The sequence below is a fragment of the Bubalus kerabau genome, chromosome 15 (assembly GCF_029407905.1).
Source record: "Bubalus kerabau isolate K-KA32 ecotype Philippines breed swamp buffalo chromosome 15, PCC_UOA_SB_1v2, whole genome shotgun sequence".
Taxonomy (NCBI): domain Eukaryota; kingdom Metazoa; phylum Chordata; class Mammalia; order Artiodactyla; family Bovidae; genus Bubalus; species Bubalus kerabau.
Window position 1 is genome coordinate 69102099 of NC_073638.1, and position 15151 is coordinate 69117249.

The 15151-nt window shown below is 36.5% G+C and overlaps 1 pseudogene; it reads right to left on the bottom strand.

Moving 5' to 3' along the window:
- Positions 1 to 4113: 4113 nt before the first annotated feature.
- LOC129627869 (ATP synthase subunit d, mitochondrial-like) lies at positions 4114 to 14409 on the bottom strand (annotated as a pseudogene).
- Positions 14410 to 15151: the final 742 nt, after the last annotated feature.

Below are 15151 nucleotides of genomic sequence, written 5' to 3' on the forward strand. Positions count from 1 at the left end.
CATAAATTAACAATAATTTGCAAAAATTCCTGCAAGTTATCCATTACTACATTTTACAGATGAGAGAACTAAGACTCAGATAATTTAAATCAGGTTTGCAAAGTTATACAGCTTGTGAATTACAAGGTTACATCATGCCACATAAATATAAAAGTCTATTCTCCTTTTAATAAATTAAAATAGTGGTTATCAATCCAGACAGCCCATTAAAATCACTTAAAAAGAGTAATAATAGGCACCTCACCAAACCAATTGTTAGATCTCTGAGGGTGGGGCTGAGGCTTTAGCAATTTAATCTCTCTAGAAGAGTCTAATATACTAAAAGCTATTCTTTTAGAGAAACTCAAGATCTGACAGTTCTATTGAGACCTTCAGAATATGCATGTTTTAACACACCCTTAATTTCTATGATAGAAATTATAATATATTCAACATAAACCAGCATGAAACATATCACTAATAAATTCCTTAGTGATGGAAGGGGACCCAACAGATCATTTGTCTCTCCTCGAGGTTTCTATGCTGAAAAGAAGCTTTCCTAGAAAAATAAGAAAACTTTCCTATGACTGTACTATTGATTCCTTATTGTGGGCCGCAATAGTATTAATCCTTAAATTTCTTTATTTGTACAATCATTGAAATATATGAAAGCTCTCACAAATCATGCATTAGCTTATTCAATGTGCTCATTAGGAAAAGGAAGAAGACTCCATGTTTAAATGAATAGTTTGATTTCTTTTGTTAATTATTGAAATTGAGTTTATATATAGTCAATTCAAGAAGCTATATATTAGAAGGATCAAAAGAAGATTTTGATAAAGTATAAAGTTTTAATTGATATAGATGTTTAAATTGCCTTAAATGTAAAGGAGGAAGGTTAATCTGATTTTAATTGTATGCATTATATATGTATCTTCACATATTACATAATAAACTTGAAATATAAGGGTCACAGATTGGGCATCTTTATGCACCATAAGGAAGTGTGGCCATGATCTTCATGCCATGCCTGGAAACAGAAGCCATTGCATAAGTATTTCCTGAGTGAATCTACAACTATGCACATGTGTATATCTGCATGACTATGTATCCTTAATCTAATTATAAATTTCTTTAAGAGCAGAGAATTTCCTTTTATCTTTTTGTATCTGCTACAACAACTAGCATAGATGTAGGTACATCATAAGTTTTCTGATAAATATATACAGTTTTCTTTCTAAATGCAATCTAAAATACCATTTGATATTTTACTGACTAACTTATAAAATGAAGTATAATTGGTAAACTATAATATGAAATCACATTTATTCTCTTTCAGGAAAAATATCAAAGTTTTAAAAATGTTTTTTAATTCTTATTACTCTTCTCTTCTTTTCTTTTTTTTTTTTTTTAATTAAAGGTCACTTTATTTCACAGCATCAAATATATCTTCCTAAACTGACAAAATTGTTATAAAGGCAAAATATACCACATAAAGTTGTATAAAGTTTCTCTGCATTTGGCATTTTAAATAATATCCTTTATTTTTCTTATCTTGTTAACATCAATTTGCCAACTTTTTTTTTTAATTTTATTTTATTTTTAAACTTTGCATAACTGTATTAGTTTTGCCAAATATCAAAATGAATCCGCCACAGGTATACATGTGTTCCCCATCCTGAACCCTCCTCCCTCCTCCCTCCCCATTCCATCCCTCTGGGTCGTCCCAGTGCACCAGCCCCAAGCATCCAGTATCGTGCAGAAAAATAAATGACCCAATCAAAAAATGGGCCAAAGAACTAAATAGACATTTCTCCAAAGAAGACATACAGATGGCTAACAAACACATGAAAAGATGCTCAACATCACTCATTATCAGAGAAATGCAAATCAAAACCACTATGAGGTACCATTTCACACCAGTCAGAATGGCTGCGATCCAAAAGTCTACAAGTAATAAATGCTGGAGAGGGTGTGGAGAAAAGGGAATCCTCTTCCACTGTTGGTGGGAATGCAAACTAGTACAGCCACTATGGAGAACAGTGTGGAGATTCCTTAAAAAACTGGAAATAGAACTGCCTTATGATCCAGCAATCCCACTGCTGGGCATACACACTGAGGAAACCAGAAGGGAAAGAGACACGAGTACCCCAGTGTTCATCGCAGCACTGTTTATAATAGCCAGGACATGGAAGCAACCTAGATGTCCATCAGCAGATGAATGGATAAGCAAGCTGTGGTACATATACACAATGGAGTATAATTCAGCCATTAAAAAGAATACATTTGAATCAGTTCTAATGAGGTGGATGAAACTGGAGCCTATTATACAGAGTGAAGTAAGCCAGAAAGAAAAACACCAATACAGTATACTAACGCATATATATGGAATTTAGAAAGATGGTAACAATAACCCTGTGTACGAGACAGCAAAAGAGACACTGATATATAGAACAGTCTTATGGACTCTGTGGGAGAGGGAGAGGGTGGGAAGATTTGGAAGAATGGCATTGAAACATGTAAAATATCATGTATGAAATGAGTTGCCAGTCCAGGTTCGATGCACGATACTCTTCTTTTCTTATAAAAATAAATGGTTGGAAGGTTTCTCCAAGATTCAGACATATATTTTAAGTAGTTTGAAAAGGAACATGAGAGTAAAATGTCCATTTTTGTGTCTCCTTGAAATACACACAAAGTCATTTCTTGACCAATAATGTTGCTGTTCAAATTGTGTTCTGCCCATCATCATCAGTGGTATCAGCTGAGTGTTTGTTATAACTGCAGAAACTCAGAGTCCACTGTCGTTTAGTTGCTAAGTTGCGCCCGACTCTTGCAACGCCATGGGCTGTAGCCCTACCAAGCTCATCTGTCCATGGGATTTTCCAGGCAAAAATACTGGAGTGAGTAGCCATTTCCTTCTCCAGGGAGTCTTCCCAACCCAGCGATTGAACCTGTGTCTCCTGCATTGGCAGGCAGTCTTTACCACTGAGTCTCCAGGGAATCCCAATTCAATTATACATATCTATATACATGTACTTTTCATATTGTTTCCATATGCTTTGTAAAAAGATGCTGTGTATAGTTCTCTGTGCAATATTCCTTCTATGTTTTAATGTACGATAATTTTTCAAGCATCTGTGTGTGTGTTTCTTGGTATATTGAGTGATCTTTCAAATATAAGTAGTTAAGGAACACAGGTCCTAATGCCAACCCTTGGCAATTGTTGGACATATGACCCTAAGCAAGTGATCAGTGTCCCTAGACTCAGATTTCTCTTCTTAGAAATGACAGTGTTGATGTAGACAGTCTCTGGAACCTCCACCTCCATCATTCCATGACATTGACCTCATATCAGTATCATTTTCATAAAGTTGCTGATACATCTAATTTAAACCCTCTTGCTTATGAAACTAATCAGAGAAAAAGAACCTTGTTTTACACAGTCTGCAACCATGAAAAAATAAGCAAAATATTAAGAAATATTAAGAAAAAATTAAGAGGCCCTTCACAATATGGCTACTGCTTACTTTTCTTATACCATCTTTGTCTTCACCTATTCTTATACTCTAGGTTCTACTGAAATCTCTGTATCCCACTCTTAATTTGACTTCAGTAGATGGACCAAGCTATTAAATTTCATTGCCTTTACATATCATTCCATCTTGCCAGAGTGACTTTCCTGACTTTCTTCACTTTGTTAGATCCCACTAGGTCTTCACGTATCAGCTTAGCTTTCTGGCTTTAGGAGACCCATTCTAATGCCTAGGACTGGTGATCCATTATTGTATCCACACAGGAAATACCTTTTTTATCTACTGTAGAATACTACTATCTAATTACTACTCTAGATCATACAATTCTTTCAGTCAACCAGACCATTGTTTGGCCAGTATATGCACAAATAAATTTTCATAAAAATAAATTATTAAATAAACAGCCGTAAGAGGTAGCTGGTCATATAACTCTCTGCAATTTATAGTTGAAGAAATGTTAAAGATCTTATCCCAAACCCAGATCAGTAGGTAAGACATATTTACTTTTCTGAATAAATTACATGCTTTTCTCCACTGGAATGTCACTTTATCTCATGTTGAACAAAATCAATGATGGGGAGAAATATCAAAACTACAAAAGCACCAACAGGAGAGAGAGGTGAATTCTGTGATTCATGATGGTCTGTTGACACATAGTATGTTCTCAGGAGAAATGCAGCAGAAGGGGTTTGGGAAGTGAGATGACCCTATAAATGAATTTTTAATAAATGAAATGGCAAGTCACTTTCTCAAAGAAATAAGTGGCAATATTTATATTTATCAACTTTCATCATTTTGTTGTTGCTGCTGCTTCCAAAAACATATGAGATTGGTCCTGAACACTTTGCAGATTAGAGAATAAGTTTGTCTATTGTAATTTTTTCCACAAAGTCCTTTAAAGTTTTTCTTTTTTTGTCTTAAAAAACATAAAGCAGGTTTAATCACAAGTGACTTTGGATAGGGCCATTTGCCATCTATCTGACTTTCTGCCTTTGATACTTTTTAATTAATTTATTTTCACTATGTAATTATTTTTAATGTCTAGAGTTTATGATTTGAGGGCCAGAGCTTTCTCCCAGACTCAAGTTCATAAATTTTAAATTGGCTTGTGAGGCCAGTAGGGGTACTTCTTGTCTAATTTGGTTTCAGGGAAGACTTCATTGAAGTCTTCAGTGGTCATCTGGGTAAAATGGAATCATGTCCCTCATCTCCAGCTCTTTCTCATATTCCTGAATCCTGGTCTTCCAGATAGACAAAAACTCAGCACAACTTTTCACATCTTCTGTTTCTTCAGCATCTACCTGGGCACTATATTTATGCTCTGGCATAGGAAACTTCAGGGCAATACACTTCTTTTCAAAGTCATCCACCAAGTCAGCTTTAGCCATGTTGGCCTTGTAGTAAATCCAGTCAGTGGCAGGTAGGTGGCTTCTGAGGAAGAGTAGCCAACCTGGGGTGACGGTCTTATTCTAGGATTTTAAGGAGTTAGCCAAGGCCTTCTTGTTTCTGGAAGTGATCTCTCCAAATTTACCCAGTCCATAGCTTTTAGAGCAGGTTTCCATCCAATGATCTTGAGATCCTTTACTGACCCCCAGCACAGCCCACAGTCCACAGCAGCCAATTTATTTATTTTTAATTGGAGGATAGTTACCTTAAAATGGGCTTCTCTGATAGCTCAGTTGGTAAAGAATCTGCCTGCAATGCAGGAGACCCAATTCAATTCCTGGGTTGGGAAGATCCACTGGAAAAGGGATAGGCTACCCATTCCAGTATTTTGCGGCTTCCCTTGTAGTTCAGCTGGTCAAAAAGCCGCCTGCAATGTGGGAGACTTGGGTTCAATCTCTGGGTTGGGAAGAGGTCGCCTGGAGAAGGGAAAGGCTACTCACTTCAGTATTCTGGCCTGGAGAATTCCATGGATTGTATAGTCCATGGGGTCGCAAAGAGTCCGACATGACTGAGCATCTTTCACTTTCACTTTCTTTACATTACAATATTGTATTAGTTTCTGCCTTACATCAAGATGAATCAGCTATTGGCATACATATGTCTCCCCTTTCTTGAATCTCCCTCCCACATCCCATCCCTCTAAGGTTGTCACACAACACGGATTTGAATTCCCTGCATCAATACTCAAATTCCCACTGGTTATCTGTTTTACATATGGTAATGTATTTGTTTCCATGTGCTCTGCTCTGCTTAGTTGCTCAGTCATATCTGACTCTTTGCCACCCCATGGACTGTAGGCACCTGTGTCTATGGGGATTCTCCAGGCAAGAATACTTCAGTGGGTTGCCATGCCCTCTTCCAAGAGATCTTCCCAACCCAGGGATCAAACCCAGGTCTCCCACATTGCAGGCAGATTCTTTACTGTCTGAGCCACCAGGGAAGCTTTTGTTTCCATGCTACTCTCAATACACCCCACACCCTCCTTCCCCTACTGTGTCCACAAGTTTGTTCTTTATGTTTGCATCTCCTTTGTTGCCCTGCAAATAGGTTCATCAGTACCATCTTTCTAGATTCAATATATATGCATTAATATATGATTTTTGTTTTTCTCTTTCTGACTTACTTTACTCTATATAATAGGCTCTAAGTTCATCCACCTAAATTTTATTTGAGCTGTTTTCTTCTTCTTTTAAAAGCAATTCTACTTAAATTTTGACAAATTTTAAGGGACCTTAACTGATAAGAGCTTAGGCAATATATCATTGGCATATGCTTACTACCAAATATTTTTTCTAGTTCTTCATTCTTAAATTTTGAAATATGCATAAAAGTTAAAAGAATGAACCACTAAGATTCAACATAAATTTGGCATTTGTTAACATTTTCCATATGTGGCTCATGGCACTTCACTCCTAAATAATCCAGCTGCTGCTGCTGCTAAGTCGCTTCAGTTGTGTCCGACTCTGTGTGACCCTATAGATGGCAGCCCACCAGGCTCCCCCGTCCCTGGGATTCTCCAGGCAAGAACATTGGATTGGGTTGCCATTTCCTTCTCCAATGCATGAAAGTGAAAAGTGAAAGTGAAGTCATTCAGTCATGTCTGACTCTTCGTGCCCCCATGGACTGCAGCCTACCAGGCTCCTTCACCCATGGGATTTTCCAGACAAGAATACTGGAGTGGGGTGCCATTGCCTTCTCCAAAATACTCCAGCATTGTCTCCTAAATACAAAAGCATTCTTTATATAACTGGATCCTCTTATATAAGCATCCTCTTATATAACATCCTCTTATGTAACTTATCCGACCTATGAAAACTAACCATAACACCCAACTTCATCTAATATCCTGTTTATGTTTCAATTTCCTGAGTTGCCTGAAATAAGTATGTTACTATTGCTTTTTTAGGACTTGGATTTTTTTTGTTTATTAATTGTTCTTGATTCTCATCTCTCTTTAGCCTATTTGCATCTATAGCAGTCCACTTTCTTTTATTTATTTTTTCATGACAATGGTATAATTGATGTTTTAATGTTTTAAGACTCCGGGTCAGTTATTTTATAGAATGTTCCCAATATTTGCATTATCTTATTGTTTCCTTGTAGTGCCATTTAATCGTTCCTCTGTTCCCATGTTTGTTTATAAATTAGGATTTGGAAACAATGCCTGAATTAGATGCAGGTAAAATATTTTGGCAGGTGGACTTAACAGGTGAGATAGTGCTTCACATTTCAGCATAAATGAAAGTACATAATATCAATTGGTCTCCTTAGCAATGATGCCAGATTTGGCTACTTGGTTAAGATCTGACCAATAGATATCTTTGTTATAAAGATTAGTTTCCTCTTTGATCTTAGCAAACAGTTGGGTGTGGAGTCACACTTTGACATATTAAAATTATCTTACAAATTTGAACTCATCCAATACATTTCCCCCAATAATTTTACTGTTCATTGATTGTCTAAGGTGCAATCCATTATATCATTGGATTCTGCAAAAAGATGACGTTTTAAGCTGCATTATTTCTTTAATATTATTTATACATCATTAATTTGTGTAAAAAGTTTTCTCTCAACAAACAGCAATGAATTAGAAATCTTTGTTAAAAAGATGGAAAAATGGTCAACTCTTCTCTTTTAATTATTAATTTCAAAATAAAAATTGACATGGTAGTTACCTCCCTATATGGCAAAAAGTTTTTTTTTTTTTAATTTATGGTTAACTTAAGGGTAGACAGTCTTTTTCTATAGATATAATAGATTCAGTGCCTCTAAACAGAGAGGAGCCTAGAGGAAATTGGCTGGAAAACATTGGATTCCAATCTAATTTAAGTCTACAGCTTATAAGTTTTCTTATTTTTAAATCAAGAACAACTGCTTAAACTTTTTCAGCCTCACTATTCATTTACCCATATATTTTCATGGACATCTATTAAATGCTAGCATGGGAATCAGTTCTTTTTTATGGCCAGAATTCTATTTGGTTAAGTTCAATTCAGTTGCTCAGTCGTGTCCGACTCTTTGAGATCCCATGGACTGCAGCCTGCCAGACTTCCCTGTCCATCACCAACTCCCGGGGCTTACTCAAACTCATGGCCATCGAGTCGGTGATGCCATCCAACCATCTCATCCTCCATTATCCCCTTTTCCTCCTGCCTTCAATCTTTCCCAGCATCAGGGCCTTTTCCAAAGAGTCAGTTCTTCACATCAGGTGGCTGAAGTATTGGAGTTTCAGCTTCAGCATCAGTCCTTTTGATGAAAATTCAGGACTGATATCCTTTAGGATTGATGGGTTGGATCTCTTTGCAGTCCAAGGGACTCTCAAGAATCTTCTCCAACACCACAGTTCAAAAGCATCAACTCTTCAGCGCTCAGCTTTATTTATAGTCCAACTCTCACATCCATACATGACTATTGGAAAAACCATAGATTTGACTAGATGGACCTTTGTTGTTAGTCTCAGCTTTTTAATATGCTGTCTACTTTGGAGCCTCACAGAATTTTTAGATTTCAATGCCTTCTAGGTTTTATTTGTTGTTTCTGTTTTTGTTTAAAAATATCAATAAAATTTCCATGATGACTTTAGTGTGGACTGAGTAATATTTATATTAAAAATTAAATTGCAAGTTTTTATTTCCTATTCCTTTAGAAATGTCATAAATACTGATGGATAGTTTTTTAAGGGAATTCTTTCTGGTTTCAGCAACCTTTGAAAAACAACCTTTTTCCTTGCAAATTGCATGTAATCTTTCTGAGAGACATTTATCAACTTTTGGAAAATAACCACATGATTGATATTTATTAAAAACAGCAGACATAGGAAAGAAGACACGTGACTTACTGAAGAAATATTTTTCCAAGTAATTTAGAGAAGAATTGTCTGTATATTCAAGTCAGCTATACTTGAAGCTAAAAAAAAAAAGAGATCCCCATGTAGAGATTGAAGAGTTTGCCCTTTAAAAAATTCAACAATCCTTTAAATTATGTCATGGAATTTTTGCTGAAATTCCATAATACAAGGGGGCCACAGTCTACCTTATGTTGATGAAATATGAACACTTGTTTAGCTATTAACATTAACTAAAGTGACGTAATCTAGAATGACCTCATTATTGCTTTTAATTGTATCTCCACATTTCCCAGGAAAAGATCACTAACCTTGTTTTGAAAAAAGTATTAAAAATATCACAATTTCAGTATCAATTATCCACATAAAGTACACTTGATGCTTATTAATTAAATTTTTCCAGTTAACTTTTTGAAAAAAAAAAAAATCAAACTACCCTCTTCTTGCCAAAATCTTAGTTAATTAATTTGTTCTTTTTATAATGTCATGGGTAAAATGGTCAAACTGCCAGGTAATCAGTCAACATGGATTTATAAAGTTCTAATTATGATAATATTAATTAGCAATTTTACTTTCTCTGACTTCTTAGCAGTCTTCTTATATGATTTCCTTCTTTAATTTTTTTCAAAAGTATATATATCTTCTTCTATCTTAGGAATAAGGATGAGAAAGATTCAACTGCAGTAGAACTTTGTGAATATACTTTGGTCATTTTTTCCCCCACTCAATTAGGTGAGAAAGTCTCCCTTTTTTATGTCTAGGAGACCAACTGAATTATTTCCAAGTGATAAACATGCACATTATTATGACATTTGGTTTTTAAATGTTTAAGACACCCTATGCTTCAGTCTCCTACCCTTGTTTCAACAAATAACTGATATTTGGAGTATGTAGTCTAAACCATGCAATATCATGAGCTCCTAGTGACATATGTTCAGATCATCTCTTCCGTCATGAGAGGAGGATTATAATTTTAAAAAATAATCAAGAACTTCTACCATCTTTAATTTTTCTAAGATAATATTATGCAGAATTTGCCAGGCACAAGATTATAACATGTTTGAATTCCATAAAATTTGGCCAAATTCTACATGTGAGATTTGAGGGCACACATTTCTCCTTTTGTTTGATTTATAATGCACAGTGGTATCCAGATGGATCAGCTAAGATCTGATCACAGCCGCAGTGCCAGTTGGGTTCAGGTGGAGATACAAAGGATTAGGTTCAATTCTAGTCAATCTGAAAATACATTAGGTTGGAGTTCAAATGGTATGTCAGTGTGTCTACAGACAGCAACCTTGGTCCAACAAATCTATTCAATTTAAGAATTACCAGGTCAACTGCGAAAACCTATTGCTCTCAAGGCAGACTACAACTAGTGTTCATATTATGTATTCAGACTTCTCAGCTTAGGAGTTCAGTTCAGTTCAGTTCAGTTGATCAGGCACGTCCAACTCTTTGTGACTCCATGGACCGCAGCACACCAGGCCTCCCTGTCCTTCACCAACTCCCGGAGCTTAGGCAAACTAATGTCCATTGAGTCAGTGATGCCATCTGACCATCTCATCCTCTGTCATCCCTTTCTCCTCTCCCTTTCAATCTTTCCCAGCATCAGGGTCATTTCAAATAAGTCAGTTCTTTGCATCAGGTGGCCAAAGTATTGGAGCTTCAGCTTCAGCATCAGTCCTTCCAATGAATATTCAGGACTGATTTCCTTTAGGGTGGACGGGTTGAATCTTCTTGCAGTCCAAGGGACTCTCAAGAGTCTTCTTCAACACCACAGTTCAAAAGTATCAATTCTTTGGCACTCAGCTTTCTTTATAGTCCAACTCTCACATCCATACATGACTACTGGAAAAACCATAGCTTTGACTAGATGGACATTTGATTTGTTGGCAAAGTAATGTCTCTGCTTTTTAATATGCTGTCTTTAATATGTCACAACTTTTCTTCCAAGGAGCAAGCATCTTTTAATTTCATGGCTACAGTTATTGCAGTGATTTTGGACCGTCCAAATATAAAGTCTGTCACTGTTTCCATTGTTTCTCTATCTATTTGCCATGAAGTGATGGGACCAGATGCCATGATCTTAGTTTTCTGAATGTTGAGCTTTAAGCCAACTTTTTCACTCTCTTCTTTCAGTTTCATCAAGAGGCTCTTTAGTTCTTCTTGATTTTCTGCCATAAGGATGGTGTCATCTGCATAGCTGAGGTTATTGATATTTCTCCTGGCAATCTTGATTCCAGCCTGTGCTTCATCCAGCCCAGTGTTTCTCATGATGTACTCTGCATATAAGTTAAATAAGCACATGACAATATATAACACTGATGTACTCCTTTCCCAATTTGGAGCCAGCCTGTTGTTCCATGTCCAGTCCTAACTGTTGTTTCTTGACCTGCATACAGATTTCTCAAGAGGCTTTGAGAAATCCACACAGTCAAAGGCTTTAACATAGTCAATAAAGCAGAAGTAGATGTTTTTCTGGAACTCTCTTGCTTTTTTGATGATCCAACTGATGTTGGCAATTTGATCTCTGGTTCCTCTTCATTTTCTAAATCTAGCTTGAACATCTGGAAGTTCATGGTTCATGCACTGTTGAAGCTTGGCTTGGAGAATTTTGAGCATTACTTTGCTAGCGTGTGAGATGAGTGCAATTGTGCAGTAGTTTGAGCATTCTTTGGCATTGCCTTTCTTTGGGATTGGAATGAAAACTGACCTTTTCCAGTCTTGTGATCACTGCTGAGTTTTCCAAGTTTGCTGGCATATGGAGTGCAGCACTTTCACCGCATCATCTTTTAGGATTTGAAATAGCTCAACTGGAATTTCATCATCTCCACTGGCTTTGTTCATAGTGATGCTTCCTAAGGCCCACTTGACTTCACATTCCAAGATATCTGGTTCTAGGTGAATGATCCTAACAGCGTGGTTATTTGGGTCGTAAAGATCTTTTTTGTACAGTTCTTCTGTGTATTCTTGCCACCTTTTCTTAAAACAAAGTACCAGTTGAGTATAGTGATGTGAGGTATTGATTTTGGAGAAAGCCTACTAGTTGCATCATGTCTTCATCATGTGAACTTTGTGAAAACTGATTAACTTCTCTGTATGCTAATTTCTTCATCTGTACTGTGGCGGTGATACCAGCACTCCCTTAGAAAAGCACTCTTTATGAGGGTTAAATGGGATCATGTGATGCAGTAATTCGCATATGGGCATGTTCAGTGAACATTAGCTCTTGTTATTGTTGCTATTGCTCTAAAGTCTAACGGAAGTAAAACCTACCTAGCTATAAAGGCTACAGTTTGTTATTTCTGAGAATGATCCTAAGTCGTCCTAAGATCAGAAGGTGTCATTCTACTATGACAATCACTGCCCTGTTTTCTGTAAATAATCTCATAACTCTAGGCCAGCTTCTCTTCTGGGGAAGATACAGGCTTGTTTACAACCTTTCTGTTCCTCCCTCTCTGCCCACTGGCTGGATAATCATTTAATGCTTTGTCTTTTTTGTGCATGATGCCACAATCCCATTCAGAAAGAGTTTTGTCAGAATCTCCTGATTCCGGGGAAGATAGCTTTCAGTTGATCAATCAGTGAAGACCCCTACCAATTTTGTAAAGATCTCTTGGTTTCTGTGCCTGGAAAGGAATACAAAGTTATTATAGAAAGTATTTCCTAATATATTCCCAGCACAGTGTTAAAGTTATTCTACTATTTGAGTTAAAAAAAAAAATTTCTTCTGATGTTTGCCTGAATTCCTTTTGTCTTCTCTTTTTGTATTGCCCAATTAAAATAACCCTTAAATTTTCCCTAGACCATACTCAATATTCAAATAACATTATGTTTTTCTCTCTACATTCACTTCTGAACAATATTTATATATCTTTTCAAAGTGTTTCAGTGAAAGTGAAGTTGCTCAGTCATATCTGACTCTTTGCGATCCCATGGACTGTAGCCTTCCAGGCTTCTCTGTCCACGGGATTTTCCAGGCAAGAGTACCAGAGTGGGTTGCCATTTCCTTCTCCAAGTAGTGTCCAAATGAAAATGATTGTGGAGATTGGGTAATTCCAATATTTACCTTGGGAAGGAAAAAAAAAAATGGAGTTACTGACCAAGTGTCCAGACAATTTATTATCTTACCAGAGAGAAATGAGCACCTCAAAAGAAGCTGATTTCTTCACATCTTTTCTGCGTAACAAAACCAAGTTATTCTCCTGGTATTCATATTCAAGAGAGAATTGGAAGAGAATTGCCAAGAGGTAAATGAGAAGTTGTGAAATTATAGTAAAAGAGTCTGACACGACTGAGCGACTGAACTGAACTGAACTGATACTTAAATGGATATTTTTATAGGACAAGATTATTATGTAACATATGGACATTTAATATGAAGAGGCAAACTTTAGATGTGTGCTAGTCAGTGAACAGTTTCAATGAATAGTTTCTTTTTACCAATAAAGCATTAGGCTGAATATTCTCCTTCACACACACATACACACAGACACATGCACACAATTTAAGTACAAGAACTTTGAATAGGTAATACCTTTAAATGTTACAATTTAAAAAGAAAATTTGGCTGCACCGGGTCTTCGTTGTGGTGTGCAGGCTTCTCTCTACTTGCGTCCTGTGGGCTCCAGGGCGTGTAGCTGGGGCAGACAGGCTTTCTGGTTGTAGCATGTAGGTCTAGTTGCCCGGTGGCATGTGAGATCTTAGTTTGTTGACCAGGGATCGAATCTGTGTCCCCTGAAGTGGAAGGTGGATTTTCAACCACTAGACCACCAGGGAAGTATTAGTCACTCAGTCGTGTCCAACTCTTTGTGACCCCGTTGACTGTAGCCCACCAGGCTCCTCTGTCCATGGAATTCTCCAGGCAATGATAGTGGAGTGGGTAGCCATTCCCTTCTCCAGGGGATCTTCTTGACCCAGGTATTGAACCTGGGTCTCCTGCATTGCAAGCAGATTCTTTACTATGTGAGCCACCAGGGAAGCCCTGACCACCAGGGAAGCCCCCACAAAATAAAAAAATAAAAGGTAGAAAAATGAAAAAAAACAAACAAACAAAAACAAACCAAGGCTTTCTCTCACTTTTTCCTTCTCAGACCCTAGGCCCTCTTCAAAGACAACTATTATGAAAGGATTATCTGTGCATAAACACAAGCTCACATATTACATGTGGTTCCATTACTGATACCTGATGAAAGCCCACTATTAAAACTCTGCTTTTATGTCATAACTATCTATTTGTGTCCATGAGCATAAATTTCCATTTAAATCAGCAAATACTGTATGTGGGGAGACTAAGCATGGAGGAGGAGGAAGAAGCCTCTTGAAGGAATTTCTCCAGGTGTCCTCTTCCTACTCACAATAGGAGGATCAGAGGAATCTCATCTCTTGTGAGAAAACACACACACGCAATTTACATACCTTTAAGATCTCCCTAACCCCAAAGGCTTGGATTAGTTTGGTCTCAAATAAAGCCTAGTTTCCCTCTTCTAGTATAGATTTATCATTTCTGGAAAATAGTATCTATTACTCTTGCTTCCAGTGAATAACACGTTAAATACATTTTGTGTATTTTGTTGCTTTACCCAAACCTGCTGTTTGCATGGCCCATTATTTTATTTTCTTTCCTTGTCCTTGTACAACTGTAAAATGAGATTCCAGTGAATTTAATTACATCAATAGCAAAATCTGATCTTTAGAAATTACAAAGCTTTCTGAAGCAGACTTCATGTTTATTTCTTGTTGGCATTACTACCTAAAGCCAAAATGTCTCACATAAACTTCTGATATAAATTATTAATTGTGCTAAAAGCAAGACATTTATTTTATAAGCTGTACTGAGGTATAATAGTGGCAAATTGCTGCCATTATTTCATTTATTGAATAATGCATTTATCTAAGATATTTATAGGTACATATCATAATAAGTATTATTATTTTAGTGATTAAGTTGTCCTGTCATATATAAAAATATGAATCTTAAATTTTGAAACTCAAGTAAATAATATACTCAGTGATCGTGTGTGTGTATGTGATGATATTCTCTAGTACTGAAAACAACCTCATTTGCAGAGAGATATTGACAGACATTCCTATACCACAGTAAATTAAATTTCCTAAAGTGAATGCATCCATACTCAAACTAGTGTATCTGGATCAGGTGACTCATTTAGCAATACCACTAAGTTCACTTTAAGTTCAATATGACAGGGAGAGGAAAAAAATGGGAGAAAGGGAGAAGCATTTGTGAGTATATTAATAAGCATCTAGTCATATTTTTAAAATATCAATAACAGACAAACACCAATGAAGTCACTATAGTATGTCTATTTATATTTATAAACTA